Source organism: Lissotriton helveticus, chromosome 4_1, assembly GCF_964261635.1.
Source record: "Lissotriton helveticus chromosome 4_1, aLisHel1.1, whole genome shotgun sequence".
Classification (NCBI taxonomy): Eukaryota; Metazoa; Chordata; class Amphibia; order Caudata; family Salamandridae; genus Lissotriton; species Lissotriton helveticus.
This window is the reverse complement of record NC_136063.1, coordinates 1,904,626,687-1,904,654,146: the sequence shown is the minus strand read 5'-3', so window position 1 is coordinate 1,904,654,146 and position 27,460 is coordinate 1,904,626,687. Positions and strand designations below refer to the sequence as shown.

At 41.2% G+C, this 27,460-nt stretch overlaps 1 protein-coding gene across 5 annotated transcripts in view; it reads left to right on the top strand.

Annotated features, from left to right (window-relative positions):
- The window catches only part of LOC144829423 (muscleblind-like protein 3), a 559,780-nt gene that overhangs the window by 310,967 nt on the left and 221,353 nt on the right, over nt 1-27,460 (top strand). The gene's annotated exons all lie outside the window — the stretch shown is intronic.

Sequence of the window (27,460 nt, the reverse complement as noted above, 5' to 3'; positions counted from 1 at the left end):
ACATAGGTGTATATGTGGCCAGGACTCATTAGTCAAAACGAGCTGGGAATTAAGCTAGTGTGCAGGAGAGGGACCATGAACATTTTAGTTGTTTGTTTTGCTTTTCAGCACTATAGTGTGTGTTTCACAGCATGAGTTTCCATTTTTAATGCTTCAGCAGTTGTTGATGAAACAGTGTTCCCAAGGCGGGAAATGTAAACACTCCATAATTTAACCCCTTAGGGGAGAGGGGGGGGGGGGGCGCCCTGCGCTACCATGCTCGTGACGGAACCACTCCGTCATGAGCCGCGGTGGAGCTGTGCTTGTGATGGAATGGTTCCGTCACGACCCCGCCCGCACAATAGAGCGTGCCGCGCAGGCGCGGCGGCCGGGCCGTGACTGAACCATTCCGTCACCAGCACAGCCCCACCGTGGCTCGTGACGGAATGGTTCCGTCACGAGCGTGCAAGGGGTTAAGCAAATTGTTGAAATCTTCACCTGCTAACTCAATTTTGAGTGGTATGTCTTCTAATGGGGCAGTTGATTGTTTTGTTCTGTTTAACTGCGGGAAGCTTGCATTGCTGTTGGACACACTCTACAAGAGTGTCAGGAAGTGTGCAGTTCTGCTGGGTATTCCACTGCTGTTCTGTTTATGTGTAGGAGTATGCAGTGCTAGAGCACATGCTGCTTGACTCCTGTCCTATACCTTTTCTCTGTGTGTCAACGAACCTTGCATTGTTGTCGCTGCCACTTACCATGCTTTTTTGTTCTGTCTTTTAGGGAATTTTTCATGCTGTCTATTTGGGACTTACCTTATGATATTATGCAAAAGATGTTCATGTTTGCGCTTAATTAAATGCATAAAGAAATATAAAACAAACTAAGGTAGTGTTTCCCAAATTGTGGGTGGGTGCCGAGCCGATTTTATGAGGGTCGTGAAAGTCCAAGCAATAAATAAAGATGCCTTTAAACTCTGTATTTAACATGCCACATTTGCTGCGCTTCATGATAGAAGTTAAATGCCCGGCTATGTATTCTGACAAATAGATGCTTATTTTTTTAATATAGAGATTAATGTTTACAAACCCCTCTCACCTTGTAGTCAGAGAAAGATAAGTAAAGTGAATTATGTGATAATCCTGCTGGGGTACAGAGAGTGATTGGAAAGGGTGCAGGGTGTCATTTTTTCTAACACACACAAAACTGTAAATACCGATATATGAACTGTGCACATTCAATAGTTAGGAAAGCAAAAATGAATGATTTTTTTTTTATTCTGAGTTGTGATGGAAGCAATGATTTTAATATGATCAAAACAAATCAAGACACTTTACTTGGTGATGGACCAATGATGAATATTCACTGAAATCTGATTTCCACATATCATTTGCGTTCAGTATAGTTTTAGCAGTAAAACAGCAGATCTGTGCACATTTAGTGGCCATTTCAATAGAAAATGTGCTGTCAGTAAATGAGTGTGCTGCAACACAATGCTTTTGTTACGTTAAAACGTTGCCCGCCTCATGCCCGTTTGCCCGTTAAAGCTAGGTGGGTTGCGAACGTTTGTCGGTATAAAAAGTAGGTCTGGCCCAAAAGTCAGGGAAGTACTGAAATTGGGTTTTCCTAGAATGTAGGACTCGGGGCATCATCAGTCAGCATGGACCCTGTGGTAAATCACCCCTCTTCAACTTTCTTCCATTCTGGGCAGGGAAGGATGTTTGCCTTGCTACACCTGCATGTTTCTTTGCTTTTGAACTCCCTCCTTACTCTTACTCTTGCAGGGACCGTGATATGGGCACAGTTGTCTCCCTCAAGGTCCCACCACCACCCCTCTAATTGGCCACGAGAGCGTTGCCTAAGTCAGCCATGAGGTTCACTTCTTCCATTGCATGTATGCAAAACCTACCCGGAAGCACTTGCACTGACAGAAAGAGCGATTCTTTCACTTGAAAAAAACAAAATGCAGACATTACAGGCCGCTAACCTCAAACCTAGATGAACACAACATACTGAAAACGTTCAGTTTTAAACACGTTGTTCCTGAAACAAATATAAACACTGCTTTTGCAGTTTTACACAAAAGAAGCCAATACATTCTTCATTCTATGAATCGCCGCACTGTTGCACATTTACATTCTTATGTCTTAAAAGCACATTGCTGTGACATTCGACATATGCTTGATGTATTCAGCGCGTTTCTGAAAGAGTTAAAGGCTGTTTCCAAAGTTTCCAAAAACAGAGCTGGCATTGTGGCCCCGAGTGCTGCAATCGCAGTTGCAGCCAGCCAGCGTTTAGTGCCAGCCAATTAAGGGCCGCCACATTCAATTGCAAAACAAACAGAGCCTGGAAGCTGGCAGCGTGAGAGGGAGTGGCAGCGGGGGAGGGGGGAAGAGTGGGCTGATTCATAACCAGAGGTTGCTCGCGAAGCCCTCCCCCACCCCCTCTTTCCGGCACAAACAAGATCATTGAGCAAGGCAACCCCCACGTGCTGCTCACTTATTGCTGCCTAGAGCTTTAGTGGTTTGTTGAAAACATGTACAAGACGGGGTTTAAAATCCTGTCTCTTTTCACAAGGGCCTGGCAGATCGGATGCTTGCTTTAGCCATGATGGGGCATATGCATCACGCATTTTTGCCTTCGCAAACCGTTTGTGAACGCAACAAAGGCTTTTCAGATGCATCAAAGCCAAATTCCAATTCGGTACCGAATAGCAAATGGGTTTGCAATTCGGTATTTGGAAGGGGCGTGTTTAGGGCATCGTTCTGCATTTACTGTACATTACTGTAATCACTGTTTTGTTTCTTCTTCCTCCACTGTAGTGCTGTTCTCATTCTCTTATTTACCCGTTCTCCTTCGTCCGTCCCTCTCCCGCCGCCCCCCCCTGCGGCCCCGCCCGCTTGCCTTCCGTTCCCTTCCTGGGTTCCCGCCGCTGCGTCACCTCCCCCATACCCCATTGGCTGACTCCCACTCTCCTCCCTGCTGCTCCTCCCTCCCTCCTCCCTACTTATGGTGGGCGCGCGCTGAGCGACCACGCCAGAGGCAAGCCCGTCTGCGCCCGTCTGCGCCCGTCCACGCCTGGACCGCGCCCAGCGCCAGAACCCCTGGACCCCGCGCACGCCAAGACGCCAGACTTCAATACGATGCCAACACCCTCTTCGCTCTCAACACCAGCCAAGACCACCGCTGCTTCCAGGCTGCCCCGAAACACACCCACGGACCCTTCTCCTGTCAGACCTGCAACTCCACATGCGACAGAACCACCAAACCTCCAAGGACCGGACCCAACCACCTCCGCTGCATACTCCTCAACACACGCTTCGCAAGCAAACACGCTGTCGAGCTCTGGGACCTGCTCGACACCTCCACCTCCTACGTTGCCTTCCTGACCGAGACTTGGTGGAACGATTCCGCGGCACCCAACATCGCCATAGCCATTCCGGACGGCTACAAGATGTCCCGCAGAGACCACACGCACCAGTCCATGCCAGAGGATCCCTGTTTGTGACTGTATACTGCGGGGCTGGAATAGTTTATATATATATATATATATATATATATATAGATATAGATATATATATATATATATTACCTACTGGCGGTCGCCAGTAGGTATATATAGTTAGAATTTCTTCTCTATGGGATTTTTGAAAATTCTATGTCTAATAACTTTGGCGTTTGTGGACGGAATTGGCTGAAATTGTCAGAAAAATGGAACATTTTGTTTCTGAGCAGCCACTGAAAATTTGGGGGGGGTTCGTCAAGGGGGGGCTGAGAAAAAAGGGGGTCCCAAAACGTGTTTTTCCCATGTTAATTTCCATAGGGCGGTTGGCCTCACTTTTAGCCCGAACGGCTGAATGGATTTGCACGAAACTTGGCAAAATTGTAGGGACTGTTAGCCCGATGTGCCTTTGCTAGGTCTCAAGATATGTGCTCAAGTGGATTTTGAGAAATTAACGTTCAAAAAAAGATATATATCTGTAAGCGCGCTCCGGGCAGCGCTCCGGTTCGCGTACCTGACGCGTAACGGAACTTCGCGAAGCGAAGCTGATTGGCTCTCCGGTGTCTGTCAACATTCTAAACAGTCCGGAGCGGCCGCCATCTTGTCTCTCGGTAGGATCGAGAGACAAGATGTGGTGAAAAACGAAGGGGAGAATGAAGGAAAGGGGGCAAGGTAGACCCCTCCTGACCCCCTAGGATTGATGAGGGGGATATTAAAGTGCCCCGCGGGGGAAAAAATAAAAAAATAAAAAATTTCACAGTAGAGGCGCGTCCCGGTACGCGAACCGGGCAGCTCACCGGGCAGCTAACCGGGAAGCTAACCGGCAGTGTAGCTGTCAACATTGTAAACAGTCCGGAGCGGCCGCCATCTTGTTTCTCGGTAGGTTCGAGAGACAAGATGTGGTGAAAAACGAAGGGGGAAATGAAGGAAAGGGGGCAAGGTAAACCCCTCCTGACCCCCGCGGGGCAAAAAAAACCAAAAAAATTGCGATTTTTCGCGGTAGAGGCGCTTCCCGGTACGCGAACCGGGCAGCTAACCGGCAGCGTAACGGGAGTCCGCCATCTTGTGTTTTTGGAGCGTCCGGTTCACGTACCGGGTAGCGTCCCGGTAAGCGTAACATGAGAAACAGTAAAAAAAAAAATAATGGAATAGATTATCAAGAAAACTTTGAAAAATTGTAGGGACTGTTTGTTTGATGTGCCTTTGCAAGGCCTCAAGATATGTGCACGTGTGGATTTTGGCTAATTAAGGTTAAAAAAGATATATATATCTGTAAGCGTGCTCCGGCGCGCTTACGTTACGGGTTTTGTTTGCGCTGCAGAGCTGATACGTCACGGTTATGCGACGTGTCATGAGGCGTCTCACGTGGCTACGTGATACGTCACGTAATAAAGAATATATTTTACAGATATAGATATTAGCTTTTAAAAAACCAATGAAATTCACTGAAAAAACCATAGGTTATAGACCATATATAGTTAGGAATTAGCATTTACAAAACCTTGAAAATTCACTGAAAAAACCATAGGTTATAGACCATATATAGTTAGGAATTAGCATTTAAAAAACCTTTTTTTACTCACACAAAACCATTGAAATTCCATATATAGTTAGTTAGTTGCACTAACTATATATCGCGCACCCGCAATCCACTGCTGATCATGTCACATATTACATCATTCATGACATGGTCAGTGACATCACTGATGACATCTCAAATGACATCACTGATGACATCACTGATGACATCTCATTTGACATCAATGACCACATTACTGATGATATCATTCATGTGACAATACAATGCATCTCCTCACATTTTAATATAACCTCTGTTACACCCAGTGTTAAATACAGAGTATAATTTTTGAAACCATTGACACACCAATACTAGTTACTACATACGCACTCACTGATTCCTACGTCTACACACACATTCACTCATTCACCCATACAATCATTCATACATACCATCACTCATCTTTACAACACTATCATATGCACTCATACACCTATACAGACACTCACACTCTGCCACTCATCCATGGAGTTACTCACACACCTAGTCAGTCCTGTAAAGAATCAATCACACTTCCATTTTCTTGTCTATACAGTTAAACATAGAGCACCTTACATTTTCAAACATATACTAACACATACTTACTCTCTTATACAATCATTGATACAAGTACACATTGATCTGCACAGAGTCACACACCTCCCAGCCAGCCACACACACACTCAGTCTCCCATACAAATACTTGGACAATCAATCAATAACCCATATAGTTAATCATATAGCTACTGATCAACACATGCAGCAGTTTACAGAACAACAGACATAATGATGCACAAATTAAGACAGTTTAGTCACTAACCCATGCACTCAGTGAGACACATTTAATCACTCACTCATACATTCAGTCATGCACCTACTAAATCCTTCGTCCAGACACGTATACTTCCACTGTCATTTGAGATGTCATCAGTGATGTCATCAGTGATGTCACTGACCATGTCATGAATGATGTAATATGTGACATGATCAGCAGTGGATTGCGGGTGCGCGATATATAGTTAGTGCAACTAACTAACTATATATGGAATTTCAATGGTTTTGTGTGAGTAAAAAAAGGTTTTTTAAATGCGAATTCCTAACTATATATGGTCTATAACCTATGGTTTTTTCAGTGGATATATATATATATATATATATATATATATATCTATATATATATATATATATAACCATTCCTAACTTCAATTTCTCTTGAAGATATACGGACACCACTCGAGTGGTGTCCGTATATCTTCAAGAGAAATTGAAGTTAGGAATGGTAACGTTACAGGGTTGCCGGCACCCTGTTGACGGACCGCCCTGCTGTCAGCGTCGTCATGACCGGAATCTTCTTGGAATATATATATATATATATATATATATATATATATATATATATATATATATATATATATACATGCACTTATTTCCAATGTCCCCTTCGCAGAAACATATATACATACACATATACATATATATATATATATATTACCTACTGGCGATAGCCAGTAGGTATATATAGTTAGGATTTTTTTCCTATGGGATTTTTGAAAATTCTATGTCGAATAACTTTGGCGTTTGAGGACAGAATTGGCTGACATTTTCCGGAAAATGGAACATTTTGTTTCTGAGCAGCCCCTGAAAATTTGGGGGGGTTTCGTCAAGGGGGGGCCGAGAAAAAAGGGGGGTCCCAAAACGTGTTTTTCCCATGCAATTTTCCATAGGGCGGTTGGCCTCACTTTTAGCCCGAACGGCTGAATGGATTTACACCAAACTTGGCAAAATTGTAGGGACTGGTAGCCCGATGTGCCTTTGCTATGTCTCAAGATATAGGCTCCAGTGGTTTTTACGAAAATTAACTTTGAAAAATATATATTGGGCTACATTGGGCTATATATATGTTGGAGCCCAAATGTAGCCCAATGTAGCCCAATGTAGCCCAAAGATGGCCACCAGAGACAAAAAAAAACAAATGTAGCCCAAATATCAGCCAGATGTAGCCCAACTATAGCCCAATGACAGAATGTCCCAGAGTGTTCTAAAGAACAACTAGAGTGCTAACAGTCCTACTTATTACAAAGGTATGGCACACCTGAAGCCATCTTGATTGGAATGAAGCGGTAACTCTTAAAACATTTAATTTAAAAAGGAACAAAATGAGGGGGTTCATTTTGCCATAGAAAGTATGATTAGCGAATATATGACGAAATCCCGCATACCATCAGTCCGCAAAAAAAATCCTGCATGTACTATTAGGCCGCAAATTAAAATAACGAAAACTTTTAGAACGAATATGCCTTTAGCATACACTAAACAACTAAACTACCCTAAACCCTAAAACACTACCCCCAGCATGACCCTACACTACACAAACACTACAACACTACCCTAAACCCTAAAACACTACCCCCAGCATGACCCTACACTACGCAAACACTACAACACTACCCTAAACCCTAAAACACTACCCCCAGCATGACCCTACACTACGCAAACACTACAACACTACCCAAAACCCTAAAACACTACACCCCAGCATGACCCTACACTACGCAAACACTACAACACTACCCTAAACCCTAAAACACTACCCCCAGCATGACCCTACACTACGCAAACATTACAACACTACCCTAAACCCTAAAACACTACCCCCAGCATGACCCTACACTACGCAAACACTACAACACTACCCAAAACCCTAAAACACTACACCCCAGCATGACCCTACACTACGCAAACACTACAACACTACCCTAAACCCTAAAACACTACCCCCAGCATGACCCTACACTACGCAAACACTACAACACTACCCTAAACCCTAAAACACTACCCCCAGCATGACCCTACACTACGCAAACACTACAACACTACCCTAAACCCTAAAACACTACCCCTAGCATGACCCTACACTACGCAAACACTACAACACTACCCAAAACCCTAAAACACTACACCCCAGCATGACCCTACACTACGCAAACACTACAACACTACCCTAAACCCTAAAACACTACCCCCAGCATGACCCTACACTACGCAAACACTACAACACTACCCTAAACCCTAAAACACTACCCCCAGCATGACCCTACACTACGCAAACACTACAACACTACCCTAAACCCTAAAACACAACCCCCAGCATGACCCTACACTACGCAAACACTACAACACTACCCTAAACCCTAAAACACTACCCCCAGCATGACCCTACACTACGCAAACACTACAATACTACCCTAAACCCTAAAACACTACCCCCAGCATGACCCTACACTACGCAAACACTACAACACTACCCTAAACCCTAAAACACTACACCCCAGCATGACCCTACACTACACAAACACTACAACACTACCCTAAAACCTAAAACACTACCCCCAGCATGACCCTACACTACGCAAACACTACAACACTACCCTAAACCCTAAAACACTACACCCAGCATGACCCTACACTACGCAAACACTACAACACTACCCTAAACCCTAAAACACTACCCCCCAGCATGACCCTACACTACACAAACACTACAACACAACCCTAAACCCTAAAACACTACCCCCAGCATGACCCTACACTAAACAACCACTACAACTCTACACTACACTAACACAACACTACACTACACAACACTACACTACACAATCACTAACCCACGAAAAAATTAACACAAACCCACTTACCTCTCTCGTCATCGTGGTTTTCACAACGCAAATGCATTTACCATACATGACTTTAAAACGTAATTCTTTGTAAAGGCATGCGCGATAAATGCACATGCGTTTTGAAAAAATGCGGGATAATGGTATGCGAGGTCAATGACCTTGCGGGATAATGGTATGCGGACTGAAAGTCTGCGGGATAAAAAATGCGGGAAAATGGCTGCAAACCATGATTAGCAGCAGACTTCCCTGGTGAGCACTAGCTTTACTACAGTGATCTAATGAGCAACTAGAGTGCTAACATTCATAATTTATGGCAAATGTGTGACACATCTGAATGCCTTCTTGATAGAACCAAAGTAAACAAGCATTGAAAATGCAATAGATCTCGCCCTCGTTTAAGTTAAAGCCATTCTGTTTGTAATGAGGTGGCTTTTTAGCTTTGCTTTTATTAGTGTTTTTAAAACTTTCATGTAAATAACATGCATATGTATGCATATATGTATATGTATGCATGCATTTATATTTATATAGATATGCAGATTATATATGTTTATATATGTATATTACCTACTGGCGATAGCCAGTGGGTATATATAGTTAAGATTTTTTCTCTATGGGATTTCTGAAAATTCTATGTCTAATAACTTTGGCGTTTGTGGACGGAATTGGCTGACATTTTCAGGAAAATGGCACATTTTGTTTCTGAGCAGCCCCTGAAAATTTGGGGGGGTTTCGTCAAGGGGGGGCCGAGAAAAAAGGGGGGTCCCAAAACACGTTTTTCACATTCATTTTTCCATAGGGCGGTTGGACTCACTTTTAGCTCGAACGGCTGAATAGATTTACATGAAACTTGGCAAAATTGTAGATATGGTTTGCCCGACGTGCCTTTGCTATGTCTCAATATATTTGCTCCAGTGGATTTTGAGAAATTAACGTTTAAAAAAATATATATATCTGTGACAGCGCTCCGGTTAGCGCCCCGGTTCGCGTACCTGACGCGTAACGGAACTTCGCGAAGCGAAGCTGATTGGCTCTCCGGTGTCTGTCAACATTCTAAACAGTCCGGAGCGGCCACCATCTTGTCTCTCGGTAGGATCGAGAGACAAGATGTGGTGAAAAACGAAGGGGGAAATGAAGGAAAGGGGGCAAGGTAGACCCCTCCTGACCCCCTAGGATTGATGAGGGGGATATTAAAGTGCCCCGCGGAGCAAAAAATATTTTACGCCGTAGAGGCGCGTCCCGGTACGCAAACCGGGCAGCTCACCGGGCAGCTAACCGAGCAGCTAACCGGCAGCGTAGCTGTCAACATTGTAAACAGTCCGGAGCGGCCACCATCTTGTCTCTCGGTAGGTTCGAGAGACAAGATGTGGTGAAAAAAGAAGGGGGAAATGAAGGAAAGGGGGCAAGGTAAACCCCTCCTGACCCCCTAGGATTGATGAGGGGGATATTAAAGTCCCCGCGATTTTTCGCGGTAGAGGCGCTTCCCGGTACGCGAACCGGGCAGCTAACCGGCAGCGTAACGGGAGTCCGCCATCTTGTGTTTTTGGAGCGTCCGGTTCGCGTACCGGGTAGCGTCCCGGTAAGCGTAACAAGGGGAAAACCAAGAGAAACAGTAAAAAAAAATGAAGGGAATAGATTTCCAGCAAACTTGGCAAAATTGTAGGGACTGTTTGTTTGATGTGCCTTTGCAAGGCCTCAAGATATGTGCACGTGTGGATTTTGTCTAATTAAGGTTAAAAAAAATATATCTATCTGTAAGCGTGCTCCGGCACGCTTACGTTACGGGTTTTGCTTGCGCTGCAGAGCCGATACGTCACGGTTATGCGACGCGTCATGAGGCGTCTCACGTGGCTACGTGATACGTCACGTAGTAAAGAATATATTTTACAGCTATAGATATTAGCTTTTAAAAAACCAATGAAATTCACTGAAAAAACCATAGGTTATAGACCATATATAGTTAGGAATTTGCATTTACAAAACCTTGAAAATTCACTGAAAAAACCATAGGTTAGAGACCAAATATAGTTAGCTGGACATTTTATTGACATAAAACCAATGAAATTCCATATATAGTTAGTTGCACTAACTATATATCGCGCACCCGCAATCCACTGCTGATGATGTCACATATTACATCATTCATGACATGGTCAGTGACATCACTGATGACATCACTGATGACATCTCAAATGACATCACTGATGACATCACTGATGACATCTCAAATGACATCACTGATGACATCATGACACACCAATACCAGTTACTACATACGCACTCACTGATTCCTACGTCTACACACACATTCACTCATTAACCCATACAATCACTCATACATACAGTCACTCATTAATACAACACTATGATATGCACTCATACACCTATGCAGACACTCACACACTGCCACTCATCCATGGAGTTACTCACACACCTAGTCAGTCCTGTAAAGAATCAATCACACTTCCATTTCCTCATCTATACAGTTAAACACAGAACACCATACTTCAGTGACATCACTGATGACATCACTGATGACATCTCAAATGACATCACTGATGACATCTCAAATGACATCACTGATGACATCATGACACACCAATACCAGTTACTACATACGCACTCACTGATTCCTACGTCTACACACACATTCACTCATTCACCCATACAATCACTCATACATACAGTCACTCATTATTACAACACTATCATATGCACTCATACACCTAGTCAGTCCTGTGAAGAATCAATCACACTTCGATTTCCTCATCTATACAGTTAAACACAGAACACCATACTTTTTCACACATATACTAACACATACTAACACATACTTACTCTCTTATACAATCACTGATACAAGTACACATTGATATGCACAGAGTCACACACCTCCCAGCCAGCCACACACACACTCAGTCTTCCATACATCCACTCATTCTTCAATATGTAAAACATATTTAAACTTTACAAAAACACACAGACACTAGATGATGTCATCAGTGATGTCATTTGAGATGTCATCAGTGATGTCATTTGAGATGTCATCAGTGATGTCATCAGTGATGTCACTGACCATGTCATGAATGATGTAATATGTGACATCATCAGCAGTGGATTGCGGGTGCGCGATATATAGTTAGTGCAACTAACTATATATGGAATTTCATTGGTTTTATGTCAATAAAATGTCCAGCTAACTATATATGGTCTCTAACCTATGGTTTTCTCAGTGAATTTTCAAGGTTTTGTAAATGCAAATTCCTAACTATATATGGTCTATAACCTATGGTTTTTTCAGTGAATATACATATGCATATATATACATACACAACATATACATATATATATATATTAATATATACATATAGAGAGAAATACATACATACATATGTGTATTTATATATATATATATATATGCAAATAAGATATAAATATATAAAAATATAATACATATATGTATATGTAAGTAAATAAATACAAGTGCATATAGAGAATATTAGTTTTACTATGCTTAACTCCAATTCTAAAAAACTAATGTATATATCATCAAGGTACATATAAGTGGAGTTAGGTATGGAAAATCCGTACTAACTTGCTTGTCAATATTTTTGTTCTCAATATTATGGCTATGAATTTCAGATATAATGATGTTCCCCACTTGATATTCAGGACTCACATCTCTATTTTTCTTTGTAAAACAGGTGAGCGTTCGCATCTGCGGAATGAAATGTAAAACCCTACCGTTAAAGAAACATCTTCTCATATGTCTAACAATCAAATCGGGAAGACAACATTCACTATGTGAATATTATAATATATATGGGATAAACTACCTCCTGCCATTTCTCATAAGGATATTGCAAGTCACTGAGGAGTTCCATAGCCCTCTAGAGGAAAGAGGCCAAAGGCCGAGTTCCTTTATAAGATTATGGAACTCCGAGGTTTTTACAATATCCTTATCATGTATAACAGGGAGTACTTTATTCCTTATAATATATTGTCACACCATTACCTTTCCCACAAACCACTTAAATTCTTTGTGCGTAGTTCTTTCATATGATCGAGAGAATGTTTGTAAACAGGAAGAGTAATAATAGAATCTCTAGTCTAAAATGAAGGAGATCAAAAAAGCTTTTAAATATTTGTTTGAAAAATATTTAAAAATCAGTTTAAAACAAGTCTGTTTTTTTTTATAAAGACGCAGTTGCTGGAATGTGTAACTTTTCTAAAATTACCTAAGGAGTGCAAAAGATTTGTATGTTGCAATAATTATCTCCTTTTTTGCTTGCGTCTGTAAAGCTAGAAAACAGAGCGAAAGCAAGAAAAGTAATATTTGTTCTTTAAACAGCTGCTTTAATTATGCTCCATGACCAGGCCTGCTTTTCCCGTCTGGCAGCAGGCCTTGGGATCTCGGAAGCTTGTCTGAAGTTGACTCGCTCGGACGCTTTGAATATATACTCCCGCCCGGGATTACTCTCTTATGTGGCTTTAAAAATATATTGGTGCTGTTAATTAGAAAGTAGTGCGCAGCACAATGTACGCTACTGTTCACAAATCTGCGACTATTTTTGGGGAGGACGCTTCTGTGCAAATCATACCAAGACTGTGGTGCCATTCGGAAGATACCCTCTCTTGGCATCAGTGCCCATAACAGACACAGTGAAGTTAATTTCTACAGTTTGGATGATTACACCGGAATTGAGGACTGACTGTAGAGGATTTCTGAATCTGATAGCCTTGATGAAGTCATAGGCACACTTCCCCCAAGCGACGAAACACGTGTTGGCTAAAGTGCTAAGGAGATCACACAAGAAAAAGCCATACGCACCAAGAAATACATCCACAAGCCAAGAAAATAAGTCTTCTCTGTTTCTTACATTGTACACTGTACTGAATGTGTTTGATACTTATTGTGTGTGCCTCTTGAGGCTAATTATTGTTGCTCAATCCTTGGATTGAAAATGGGGGAGTTGTGTGTTTCTTCCCTTCATTAGAAAGCACCGCGGGTGAGAACACTCTTGATAAACATTAAATGGGATGGTTTTATGAGCACATCAAGCTAGCAAACGCCCATCCGTACAAATGTATTTCTTTGTAATAGGAGACTGGGTGTGTCATAAATTGCGTATTATAGAGGGATTATAGGATACCATCATTATAGCACAATATTATGAAACTGCAGGTTTCCAAGGCTGTGCAAAGCAGTCATCGCTGTGACTGCTTAGGACACAGTTTTACTGGGCCTGTTAAAATAGTGAGGAAATTATACCAACGCTATCTAACATTATGTCTCTAAATAACAGTTCCAGAAATTCACATGCATTTGAAATAGGGAAAATTAGACAAAGCTACAAGAACAAGCATTGGCATAGCCAATAGGTCTTGTCTTTGTGACCTTATAAGTATTTAGTTATGCAGCACAATATCCTTGGTGCAACAACATCAACTGTTGCATGGCTAAACACTTATACCGTTCCACAGGCTGAGCCTATTGGCTATGCCAATGCTTTTTTTCTCACTGCAGACGCCTTTTAAACAATACTTTAGTCTGGACTCAAAATGCAAGTCAGACCTGTTGGCTTTGCCAGTGTTTGGTGCTGAACTCACCCTATTGCACCTAAAGCCCCACCACATACCAAGTGGCCACCGCCTGCACCCATAACAAAAACAGATAAAGGACACTTTACTTTGTTATCTTTCTTCGCTGGAGGTTTTGGGGTTTGATATGTTGCTGGGGCTAATGGAGCAGTAAACAATAAAACCAACAGAGCCTAAGACCTTACTTCCTGGCCGCCATTCCATCAGCAGATGTCTATATCAGCCCCTGCAAGGCGTGCTTTGCAAACTAAATATTTGTCGGCCAATACATCTGGTCAGGTTGCAGCTTCTCTCTTGCCTTACTTTCATTATACTGGGTACCATGAACAAACCGCTTAGTTTCTGACTGAAGCAGGTGGTGGGCACCACCACTCATTTTTGGTGACGTGGAATTGTTTGTCATCATCAGACTTTGACTCAGATCAAGATCTGGGAAGACAGAAAAGTGATAGAGAAGGAGGGAGAGAAAGAAAAACAGTCACATAGGGAGAATGCATTGATGAAAAAGAACCATCAAACTGAAGGCAAACATGTTTTTGGGTCTCTAAAAAGCACATTTTACCATAGTAAACTTGCCACTGAAGGTAACTACTTTGTGTGTGGATTTCCTTATTACGAAAGAACAGTGGCTGAAATGAGCTATGCATTACCTCTTTATGTGTGTTTGCGTGGGTTGGAGAAAAATGTAAATAACAAAACCACAGACAAATGCATGAAGTGTGGATGAAAACCTTTACAAGTAACACACACAATTTTTGTAAAACCAAAAGGACTTGGCTAAAACAGACTTAAAAAAAAACATTCTGCATTTTGGTCAAGCCTCTCGCCCTTCGGAAAGAACGAATGAAAGTAAGAAAGACAAATAGAAAAAAAATAGACAAAAGTAGGAAGGTATGTAGAAAGTAAGACTGAATAAAAACAGAAAATAATGAAAAGAAGAATAGAAAGAAGGAAAGAAGAAGAGAAAGAGGAAAGGAAAGGAGAAGAAAGAAGGAATCGAGGCACACAAAATAAGATAGAAAGATAGAAAGAAAGAAGGCAGAAAAGAAAAAAGAATGGAATGAAAGCAAGACAGGTTGAGTGCCAGTAAGCCGGAAAGAAGGAAGAAAGTAAAGAAAAAGAGAAGGATAGATAAAAAAGAAAGGCAAGGAAAGAAAGAAAAAGAAAGTAAGAATGATAGGAAAAAGGATAACAAGAAGGAAAGGCAGAAAAAAAGGAATGAAAAAGATTGACATTAAAAAAGGAGTACACAAAGAAGAAAGTAAGGCAAGAAAGAAGGAATAAAAAGAAAGCAAAAAAAAGAAAACACAAAAGAAGGAAAGAGAAGAATACAAGACAAAAAATTAACAAAGAGAGGTAGAAACAAAGAAACAAGGAAGAAGGAAATACAGGAAGAAGGAAATAAATCAAAAATGTGTTAGAAGTAAACACAATTCAGGCAGTCTTTTTTCTTGGGGAACGTATTTTACAGAACCATTGGCAAAATTGATCTAGAATAAACATCTTACTTATGTCGATTTTTCTGCTTATAAACTTAGATGTAAAATATTGAAGCTTTCGGTTTGTTTACTACGGTTTCAAATGGACACAATTGGTTATGCTGTGAAATATTAAAGTGTGGAATGTGGCCTGTACTCACATCTGGTATAAGCATCCTTCTTTTACCTCATGCTTTAAACAGAAAGGCAACACTGAATTAATTATAAAGTAAAAAACAAAAACACTGGCACAGAAGGGAACTACCTTGTGTGCAGATGTGCTCACTGAGAAGGATAAAATGCTGCCACTCACAGTAAAGTTAACTAGTGGCTGAAGTAGGCAGACCCATTCACCATGGTGTATGCTCTAGTGGAGAGAAGCAAAATGTGAATGACACAAGAGACCAATGGATGAAGAAAGGTGTCTGTAAGCCCCTAATATATATTAAATATATTTATAATAAAGATCTTGGCAAACGCCAGACCTAAAAATGAAACGTTTTAAAGATTTCTGAATTGTAGTGTGCAACGAATTTCACAGTCTGAATCCCAGAAGAGAAAATGAGACCAGTTTTGATGGTTAACTTGGATTTTGAGTAATCTATCTGAAATTTACCTTCGACCTGTGCTAAATTTGAATTCTTCCAGTAAAATCTGCCTCATTTCAAAATTGGTTGTCATGCAAAATTTAAAGTTTCCACTCTGTCCAGCTTCCTGCTAGTATCTCGTTAACTTTTTTTTTACATGAACTGCTTGCTCACCTGAAAAAAGTCACACAACATTCCTGCATACCACATTTCTCTCTAAATGCGTCATGAAATTCCTGTGGAACTTTTTGAAATTTCACACAACCCTTCTGGATAGAGGATTATTTGTGGTAAAACAGGACATCATTATCGTTTTCATTAGTTGAATATAAAATGACTGAACAATAAAGTACTACCTAAGCCTGTTTCAACTTGGCTTGCCCTGCAGTATCCAAGGACCACGTTTAGAAACATAGTGAAGTTTGATGAGACCTCCAGGAAGAAAGAGATTATGTAAATTTAGATACAAACGACCACTAAAGAATTAAAGTAGGAGCCGAAGCACATATATCACAAGGAGGTATTTACAACTATAATATCTTAATATGTGAAGATGTAGTGGGTTAATCGCAAAGAAGAGGTGGATGTCCCATTCAACCCATTTAGAGCTTGCATACAGATATAAAATCTAAGGAGGGTGAAACAGGACACCCACTTTTTGATTGTATGGCCCATATTTGCCAAACCTTAAATAACTCCCTTAGACATGAAAGTATTTCCAATGTTCCCAAGCAGTGCTTAATTTGTAAAAGAATAAATGCTGAGGTCCAAAGTTTTTCTCAGAAGGCCCACAGCTGACACTATTGAATGTTAGTGAAGATAAATGCCAAGGCTGAATAGACTTGATTCTTCCACATGCCTCTTCCATCCACCAATAGAAACTCCCTACCCCTTTATCACACTCTTTTAGATTCTTTTTCATCCATGCTTTCACCCTTTTACACCGTATCTATATTTCTTTTCTTCCTTCTTCCCCTTTTTATCAGCAGGTGCCGGTAAGTGCGATGGGGCAGAGGGGGATGTCGACAGACAAAGGAATAGGATTTATTTAATTAATTAATTTGCCCCATTCTGTCGTCTGTCGACATGCACCCCGTCCCACCCACCGCGCTTACTTGCACCGGCCGCTGCTGCCTTTTGTGTTTTTATCTCTCTTGCTTTGGGTCACAGATTGATGAGGAAAAATAAGTGCTGGTGCCCAAAAGTGAGTTCCGGGGGGCCCCAACTGCAACCACCGGCTCAAATTAGGCACTGCTCACAAGTGGGTCTGCAGATTTGTAGATGTGTTAGCTGGTCATAAAATAATAGGTCCCTACTCGTAGATGTACATGTTCACTTGCAGGTTTACTCACTTGTAAGTTTACTCTTGTAGGAGTGACTATGCTTTTTTGCTATTTGCGATTTCAGTGTGCATGTGTACACCTAAATGTAGATTTACATGTCTTCACCCCCTGAAAGCAGGGGGTGTAGATATCTAAGATTGGATTTACAAATAAAAGTTACTTCTAATGGCTTTTCAATCTCATCAGAGATCTCCCGATGATAAAGTATAGGGAAAAATAATAAACGAACATAGTATTAATCAAATAACGTATTACAGCTCATTTTCATCAAATACTATTGTCATGAAATAATTTAATAATGAAAGTATATTCATTTAGTGTATAAATATTATGTTAAACAGTTTAAAAATAAAAAACGTCCTACGTTACTGGCATTGCAATAGTACATTATTTTTTAATACATTTAAGTAAAAGTTGTTTTTAATTAATTTATAATAATATATGTTTAATTAAACATAAGCAAGTAGTATAGTACTGCTGGAGTACAAAATTCAGTTTATTAATCGGGCCCAAAGCGCTACTTACAAATCCCCATTAGATTGCTTCACTTTTCTCTCCTGATAACATGCTATTAGATTTATTGAATTTTTGTTCACAAAGTAAAGATGTGCTGAGATATGCTTCCTTAAAGATTCATTAAACGTACTTGCAAAATAACATGCTAAGCAATATTTTTTTGATAATGCTGTTTAAATACAATTCTCGAATTTAAAGTTAATCATCGGATTTTCGTAACACTCTTGTTGATGATACAGCTTAAATTGGCTAGTGCACTCTTTGCAGCAAAATGGTCCTCCCAGCTTCCATATTATAGTAGTCTAAAGTGTTGCTTCGTTATGGGATTTTCGTTCAAAACTGTAATATACATTTTCCTTACAGTATCGCTGTTATCTCTAATTTGGTTTTAGTATGTCCACAGCGTAGCTGGTAAATTACTTTTGGATTCTCCCAGCTATAAACTGTTTTGATTCTTATGGGGTCCTTGACTCAAAATTGTTACAAAAGTTGCCCCTTTTTGGTGGCCGAAATTAACATAATGTATTCACCTAATATCTCTCAATGCTCAATCATTAGAACATAACCAGTGACTAATTTGGCAACAAACTGACATTTAGCTTCCAAAGCAGATCTGCATATCTTTTCCCAAGTTACAATAGGTGACAGGTAAAATCTGCATAGCCTACATTTTATATCGACATCAGTGTTGCACAGACCAGTACATAAAACAAGCACTAATTATATATTATTATGGGATCTCAGAAGACGAAAGTGGTTCAGCTTGACTACGTTATGTCTTTACAGGTGTCCAAGGTAATACTCAACAGTGGCAGGCTTAATTTTTGGAAGGGAGTACTTTCCAAGTTAAGGAAAACAACTTCCTCTCCAGTACGATGCCTCTGTCCTGCGGTGTGCCTCAGGGCTTCTCGCCGAGTCCCACCCCACACTGTTTACTGTCTATATGGAACCACTAGCAGGGTAGCGCAAGAGTTTGATGTTTCCATGACATCCTACGCTGATGACACCCAGCTGGTGATTTCCTTAAATCCCAGCTCCAACTGGGTCTCCGATAGTTTAGCTCCCTGTAGGATGGTGGGCTGGATGACAAACAGCTGCCTAATATTGAACGGGGATAAAACGGAGCTGATGGTCCTCGGGAACAAGGCAGTCACCAGGCCTTTAATCAGCTGGCTCAACTGGTAACCCACCCATTCCGAAGGAATCTATTAAAAATCTTAGTTTCTGGCTCGACAAGTATCTAACAATGGTGACCCAAGCCAAGAAACTAGTAAGCATATGTTTCGGACTACTTAGAATGCTTCTCAAAATTCTGGAGCGTATTCCCATAGACCTCAGAAAGACAGTAGTCCATTCCCTGGTCATGTGATATCTGGACTACGGAAAGTCACTTTTCCTAGGGGCACCAAGATACCTGCTTAACCTTCTCCAAGTGGTCCAGAGTGCAGCAGCAAGGCTGCTGGGTAAGGTCCCAATCCAGGGATCAGCCAGGCTGTATCTCAAAGCACTACACTGGCCCCCGTTGGAGGCCAGAATCAAATTCAAGGCACTCTGCATGGCTCACAGAGCTCTACGCAACATGGGCCCAAGTAAAGTCAGAAACCTATTGACCTTCTATGTCCCAAACAGTAGCCTGAGATCTGGCTCCGAACAACTGATAAAAACTACGAGAATCAGGAGAGCCAGGTGGGGAGGCAGATCCTTCACCCACCTGGCACCCAAGTTGTGGCACTCATTGCCACGCGAATCGCGACTCAGGACTCCTGACAAAGGAAGCAGCATTCCGGAGGTTGATTAAAAGGTTGGTGTTCAATCAGTATCACTACCCTACATCTAGCCTTCTCTCAGTATCAGTCTCTTAGTGCTGGGAAGCTCTCGGTTAGCTATGCGCTCTACAAATCACTTAAATAAAATAAATACAGGCTATCTCACTCCACGCAGATTTGTACCATTCATTGGGCATTGATTTTCCCAAGGTTTCAATAAAATGTGTTTCATGTTCTCAGCCTGGTTTCTGCAGAGCATGTTATGCCTTCCTTGAATGTTAGTGGGTGCCTTCCTACTCACTAAATGCACTAAGGGGTTTATTTATGAGAGCTCTGTGTCACTTTTGCACCACGTAAAGTGGTACATGTGTGACACAGGGCTCTCATAAAGATGTATGAAGCTTGGCAAAGCCATCCTGGCTGGCTTTGGCAGCATAAATCATGAGTAAGGCAACACAGCGCGAATTACTGCGTCACCTTACTCTGCACTCGGGAGGCGTTCCATGGGCGTTGACATGTGTTTTCCCACGCAACACCCATGGAATTTGACGCTGCCCCATATTTACAAGACGAATCCGTAAACATTCCGAGGTGGGGCGTAACGAGGAAAAATGGTTATTTCTGCTAGTTTTTTCCTCTTTCCATGTGTGCTGCATACAGCACACATAGAAAGAGGAAACAACTTGTAGGATTATTTTTGTGCTGGAAGGAGCCCCTTCCTGCAGAAAAGCATTCCTTCCTGCAACGAAGGCACCCTTGCACATGGGGCAAGGCTGCCAAAACGTGCCAGCACAGGCAGAAAGGACGGGAATGCACCGTATTGCTTAAATACGGTGCATTCCTGCCCTTTCACTTTGGGGTAGGGCAGTATAGCAAGGTACCCTGCTGAGCCTGAGCTGCCCTATGCCAAAATGCCTAAATGAGGCCCTAAGGTTGAAGATTTAACTGGCTTTACCTCAATTGAGAGGCTATGAAATACTGGGGATGGTTGTGCTGATGCCTTCCTCTCTCTGGCATACAATGTCATCGCTCCCAGCTTGTGCTGTGTTCAGAAAGTCTTTCGTATGTTTATAGTTTTACTAAGAATGTGTTGGCTTATGTAGACTTTGGCAGACAGTCCTCTGGTGCATACCGTCTTTTGAGATCTGAAAGCTATTGCTTGCCAATTTAACATTTTCCTTGCATGTTTCTGCCATCCCCACCACCAGAAAATCAGTGATGGTAGTCACATCCGAAAGAGAGCAGAATGACTGTCACTGTAGGTCAGTGGTACTGATGCAGATGGACTGCTGGGCTAGGGTTCCCATCCGTAGAGCCAAGGGAGGCACTGCTGATGGTAATCCAGCAGTTGCCCGGACTACACAGAACAAGGGAACCACTGATTTGGCTTTGCTTGGGGATGGCTGGTTTTCAGCATTCCTCCCACTCTGCCAAACACGAAATGAGGACCTTTATTTCGGTGACATTATTAGGTTATTTGGACCATAGAAAATCAAGGAGTCCAATCTTCAATACCGCATACTCACCTGTAAAACATCTTCTTCCATGTATGGACAAACATCATGTATCAACAGCAACATTGATCATTGCTATTAGAAAATACATTATAAGTTCATGAAGGCAAGAACAGAGGCTGGAACATATTTACTATTGTTCAGAGTTTAATGCATAGTAAACAAATGCAGCAAAAAGAAATAAGAAAAACTTCTTGGAAATGGATGTATTGAAAATAATTCATTGCCTACTACTTAATTTGTGTGTTTATGAAGATAAAAGATCACCTATCTGCAGCCTTTGATTTCCATATGGAAAAGACAGATTGATTATTTCACAATTCTATAATGGTCGGGGCTGTGGTCCCACACTGTTCCTACGTAAGTGCCGCCTGACATTTCTAACATGACTGGCAGACTCATTTTGAAACCTTGAATTCGGAGTTTCAAATAATATCTTTGACGTGGCTGCTTATTCTGAAAAGATCCTTTTTTATTTTTTGATGTGCAGTTATTGATGCTCTCCATTGAAAGGTTAAATTATTTTCTTGTTTGCACTTCAGTTGGATGTTATGTAATGTTATGTATGGAGCAGCATCCATCCTTTCCATTTATTGGTGAAGGTTTAGCTCAAATGGGAGGAAGTTTACATGGCGTGCAGTCCTTAGTCTCAACCTGTATCTCTGTGTTTGCCCCTCAAACAAAAACGACCTGGTGGTGAGAGTTAAGGTCACTTTTGATCTAGCGTGTATTTCTTTGACCGATAGTTGTCATGTTGTGTAGGCAGAAATGGAAGGACTTACTTAGTTTATCCAGTGGAGAGGTGAAATAGCAAACACTACTTGAAGCTCTGCTACTTCTTTAAATAATTTGAGGTATACCCCACAACAGTTTATATCTCTAAGCCACGGTGATGAAGTGCAGTGAGAAGAGTGACTGTGAATTATGCTAGGACGAAATCTGAAAACTGAAGAAAAGGGCATATCTGTGAATGGCAGGGCAACGGTTAGTGAGGTACAGGAAACAAGGAGGCCAGAATAACCAGCATACAGACTGAAAGTGGGACATAACTAGGAATGTGGACAGAATTCAGTTGGAAGGTCAGCTTTATAGTACTTAGCAGAAGTACAATTGTGAAGCAACGACTTGTTCAACCCACATCTACTTTTATATTTGTGAGGCAGAAATGGAAAGACAGAGCCTAGAGTAGCGTGGTGTTGATAGCAGGGAATAAGAGCAGCTCTCTTGGTGACCGGAATCTGACCTCTTGTAGATGTGCGTTTCATGTAGCGTGCTCTGCCATCTCGAATGCTCTTGCCACTATCTTCTTCATGGTGATAGAGGCTGCTCTTAGCACCAAGGTTGCTCCTTTACCCGATGATGTTCAGCTCTATTTTCCACTCACCCATCTCTACGGGTAAGCCCTACATGCAGAATTGATGCAATGACTGTCATGCCAAGGGACAGGAACACAGGTGACTGCACTACGTGATCCTGGGGATCAGCACCAAGCACAGCGATGACTGGACCTAACTGATGTGAAGTTTTGACTGATGACTATGCAAGTGAATGGTCTTGTGCTCTTCAAAGGACCTTTGTGGGTCTTTGTGGGATTTCTTACAGTTTGCAGTTTGCGACTACTCCAATTCTTGTTTGGCGGTTCCCTGCGCTCTGCCCTGATAGGGCCCGAAATATCCAATTTCTTCTCTGTCTCTTTGTAATTGCTCTACCTGCTTCCCAGCATCTATCAAAGTCTCAAGAGTAAACTTGCAAATGCAGGCATGAATTAAATCACCTCTATCCATTTAATGCAGTATTCACTTGAATTACATCTGAGTTTATTACGTAAATAAGGATGCATCTTCAAAAGAGGAATAGGTGAGAACTATGTCTCTATGCAGAGGATGTTTATCTCCCTCGCCAAAATGCACTTGACCTCCAATAACTTTCATATGTGTGATCCAATTTGGCTGGAACACCTGCTACTGATAAACGTAGGGAGAAGCAATGAGAGTCTAAGGCTCACCCTTAATTTCAATTGATGTAATGCAGTTGACGTAAATGTTTATGATGTCTCTTCCTACAGCCAACCTAATCAATGAATCAGATTATCTCCAAATTTGATTCACCTTCGTGCCTTATTGTTAATCTCAGTCATATTGCAGCAATTGATAAACTGACCTACGATGGACAACATCACACATATTTCCCATCAACCATACAAGAATTTCTTACAGAATAATTATGACACATTCATTCATAATAAAGGCGCAATTTATACATTCTTTAACATCTATGTTATGCGGGAGTATATTGTAAATGCCGAAGATATATGTAAATGCTTTTTTTGAGTGGGGGTATGTTACTTTGAAGTAACATAAGAATGTCAAATGTCATAACCTTGAAATAAGGAGAGATCAATGAATTGGTCCAGCACACAACGCAAACTTTTTTGTGAATACTCCCATAGTAAGAGACTTTTGGAAAATTTACAAAAGTTTCGAAATGCACCTGTGAGTATTTTGGTAACTTAAACCATCAACATTAAAATGAAATCATAATGTTAGGTGAAATTTACAGCATTAGTATATTGATGGTTAGCATAAATGGAATAAGTGTGGCTCTATGGTTAGAGCGGCAGACCCTGATGCAGAGGTCTAGCCCGGGACCAGGGTTCAAATCCTGCCTCGGTGGGTCTTGGGCTCAATTTCCTTGCACCTGATAATTCTCACCTCGGTCCCTATTCTAATCATGGGTCCCACTCTGTAACTCTGGGCAATAGCTTGCTTAATCTCCACAACGGCCCCAACAACGCTAGGATGCCAGGCTTCACCTTGGGGGTGCCCAGGAGTGGGCACTTCAAAGGGAAAAGCCAGAAAGGGTTCCACAGCGCTATGCGTACAAGCGCCTGAGATACCCCTTCGGGGGTCGATTTGGGCGCTATACAAGTACTTCTATATTTACATTTCTACATTGTTTTGTTGAAGAAAAGAAAAATGAAGAAGTAGTAGAAATTATGTGTTATGCTAATTCTGCTCATAAGTAGGTTCTGCATACGTAAATTAATTATAACATAACATACAGGTTTGATAATCATGTGTTCAACCAGTAGGAGTCTCCAGACACTGTTGACAGATAATGGATGTCTTTGTTACCTAGTTTGCAAATTTGTCATTGCTATAGGAGGGTAACAGTGCTAAACATAAGTATGTGGTATGTGTTATGAATACCTGCGGATAGTATATTAGTGCCTATGTCAGACATTTTACGATTAGGCTCCATTGTACGTGTTTTTGAATTGCCAAAATGTCAAATGTTACTTTAATGAGTAAACAAAACATAGAAATCGAGTAAATTATAATTAGTTGGTAATACCTTTGTAACTGGACCAAAATGTCTTTCCTCTTTTAAGACAGTTAATCATGCAGTTTCAGGTAGCCAGAAAGCACTAACCTTATACTTGGGATTCATCAAGACCGATGCACTCCTCCATTCCTCACCACCTCCACCAGTGACCACATGCAACAGGAGTATTAGAACTAGTAATAGAAACAGGGAAATGAGAGTGAAATAAGAGAGAAAATAGAGACACCAGACCCCAGCACTTTGACTTGTCCCGTGTGCTGGACATTGATGTCTGCAGGTTAAAGGTTTATAAAGGAAATTAGAGATATCGGAGTAGCCTTCCATGGAAGTCTTGCATCTTTCCGTAATAGTGAAAAGATATATCTTAGCAGTATTTCTGTGTAACCAATACTCTGTGTACTTGATATGAAACTGGCTATTCATGACACTACACTAAAAAATACAAGTGGAGTATCTTATATGTTCATGAAAACTTCTCCCTGGTTAGCAAGCTAATTACTACAAGTTTCATTACTATGCACACTCTGCTGAAGATACGTTCAGGTACACCTTGACTCTTTATGCCATTCAAAAAGTATTTAACAGGCATTATTAATATGTGATTTGTATGATTGGTGATTCATATATCACTTACTATGAACTCCTAGTAATAATGTATAATAATTGAAACATAATTATAAACATATTGTGTATAACATTATCTTGACATAACAATTCTTCCTGTTCTGTCACAAGATCAAACCCCCAAGCTTAAATGAAACAAGCTACACAGTTGTTAGCAATGCTCAAAGTTAAATATTAAACAATAGTTCAAAGTTTGTAGTCTCAACATGCCTTGATTTTCAGAATTATTCTCTGTATTACCAAATTGCTCCGACAAACTTCAAAGGAAGCACCTGTTTTTGCAAAAGCAAATACTAAATCCATAAAAAAAGGTCCTGGCTGCATTAACAATGTATCACAATAGCCTAGCAAGGAGGTCATCAAACACAAGGAAAGATATACTGGATTACCTAAGATTGCTATCTCTGACTCCAAACAACTGCTGGGAAATCTAGTTCACCATCAGGGTGCTGCTGCATAATACATTTTCCACACTTTGTGAAGCCTTACACCAGACAATGCCAACACCCACAAACCTTTCCTTCTGTAAAATGGACTTGGCCTGAACATGTTTGGATTATTGTTCCTCGTGCCTGCTGAGATATAAGGGGCAAGCCATACCTCCTGTCATGCCTCCTGATGGTAAATCCCTAAATCTATTTCAGCTCAGCAAGACAAACATCACAGCATTAGCCAGTCTTCAACATATTTTTGAAACCTTATTTCATGACTCCTGAAAGTTAGTAATGTCAGAAACATCTTTTCATAATATACCTTCTAGTCGGTCACCCTATTTGATTGTCTGGGGAAATACATCTATAAAAGTAATAGATTTGAATCTACCTTTGATGCAGATTTCAGACTTTCTTGAGATTATTGAAAGTCAGAACAGGGACATTTAAGAAAGTTATGGATTTTACTGAGCATAGCAACTACATCAGATGCTCATGCAGACTGACGAGTAAGCAGTCAATTCCCTTGAGTAAGTCCAGATGAAATATTCCCTTGATCATTTAACTTTCTTTTATTTTTTTCTACTTGAAAGAAAGTATTTTTTTCCTTATTAAAATTCTTTTTCGCCTACTCTTAAATGAAATACATGGTCGTCTTTATTCACTCCTATTGTGTAATATTTCCCTTTTACAGTAGTAGCTTTTCCTGTGCTTCCAGGGTTGTGTATGCCATGTACAATGTACAATGTTTGCTAATAAGCCTAACTTCTCACTCTGTGAGTGGTCACACAAGTTTGTGTTTCTTCCCTCTCAGCTGTGACATCACTTCCTTCCCTTTTTGTGGCCACTCTCGGGGAGACTTACTCATCCATAAACTTTCACTAAGTAGGTGCACATGAAAGAATGCGATTACAGTCACAATCACAACAGCGTATGAATCTTGATCGTGTGTATACTTTTTTCATTTTGTCAAAGCAAATCCAACTTTTTCCCCATGTAAATCAGGACGTTTAGTGAATATGGCCTAATATGCCCAGCTTAAGCACAGACACAAACTGAAATCATTAACAGTTTTTAGTCCCCTTGTTTATAAGAATCGATGTGTAGACAGTGGCGGCTGGTGACATTTGAAATTGGTGAGGCGTAAAACAATAGCCCAGTATGTCCAAGTAAGAGCTCTGTTTACTCCAGCTTGCTGCTGCGCATGGGGATTGTTCAGGGATTGTTAGAGGATTTCAGTGAGAGACATCAGGGTAGTTAGGGCCCCGGAATGGGTAGAGCACGTCCTTGATCCTGGAACGCTAACAGCCCGCCCACAAATGACACTCGGAATGGGATGCAGGAGCCCGTCACTTACCAGAGTGCTGTGACACTGCAGCCTTTGTTAGGTGTTACAAAAGTCAAGCCTCGTCTCCCGAGCTGCTTCCTCACCGCCCGCAGCAGTGCGCTTCCCGCTGTCTCAGCTCTGTGGACTCCAGTGCGGGTAACTCTCCTGCAGCCGGTCCCGCCAGCATGGTCCTCTGCTGAGTCCTGTCCTGGTCA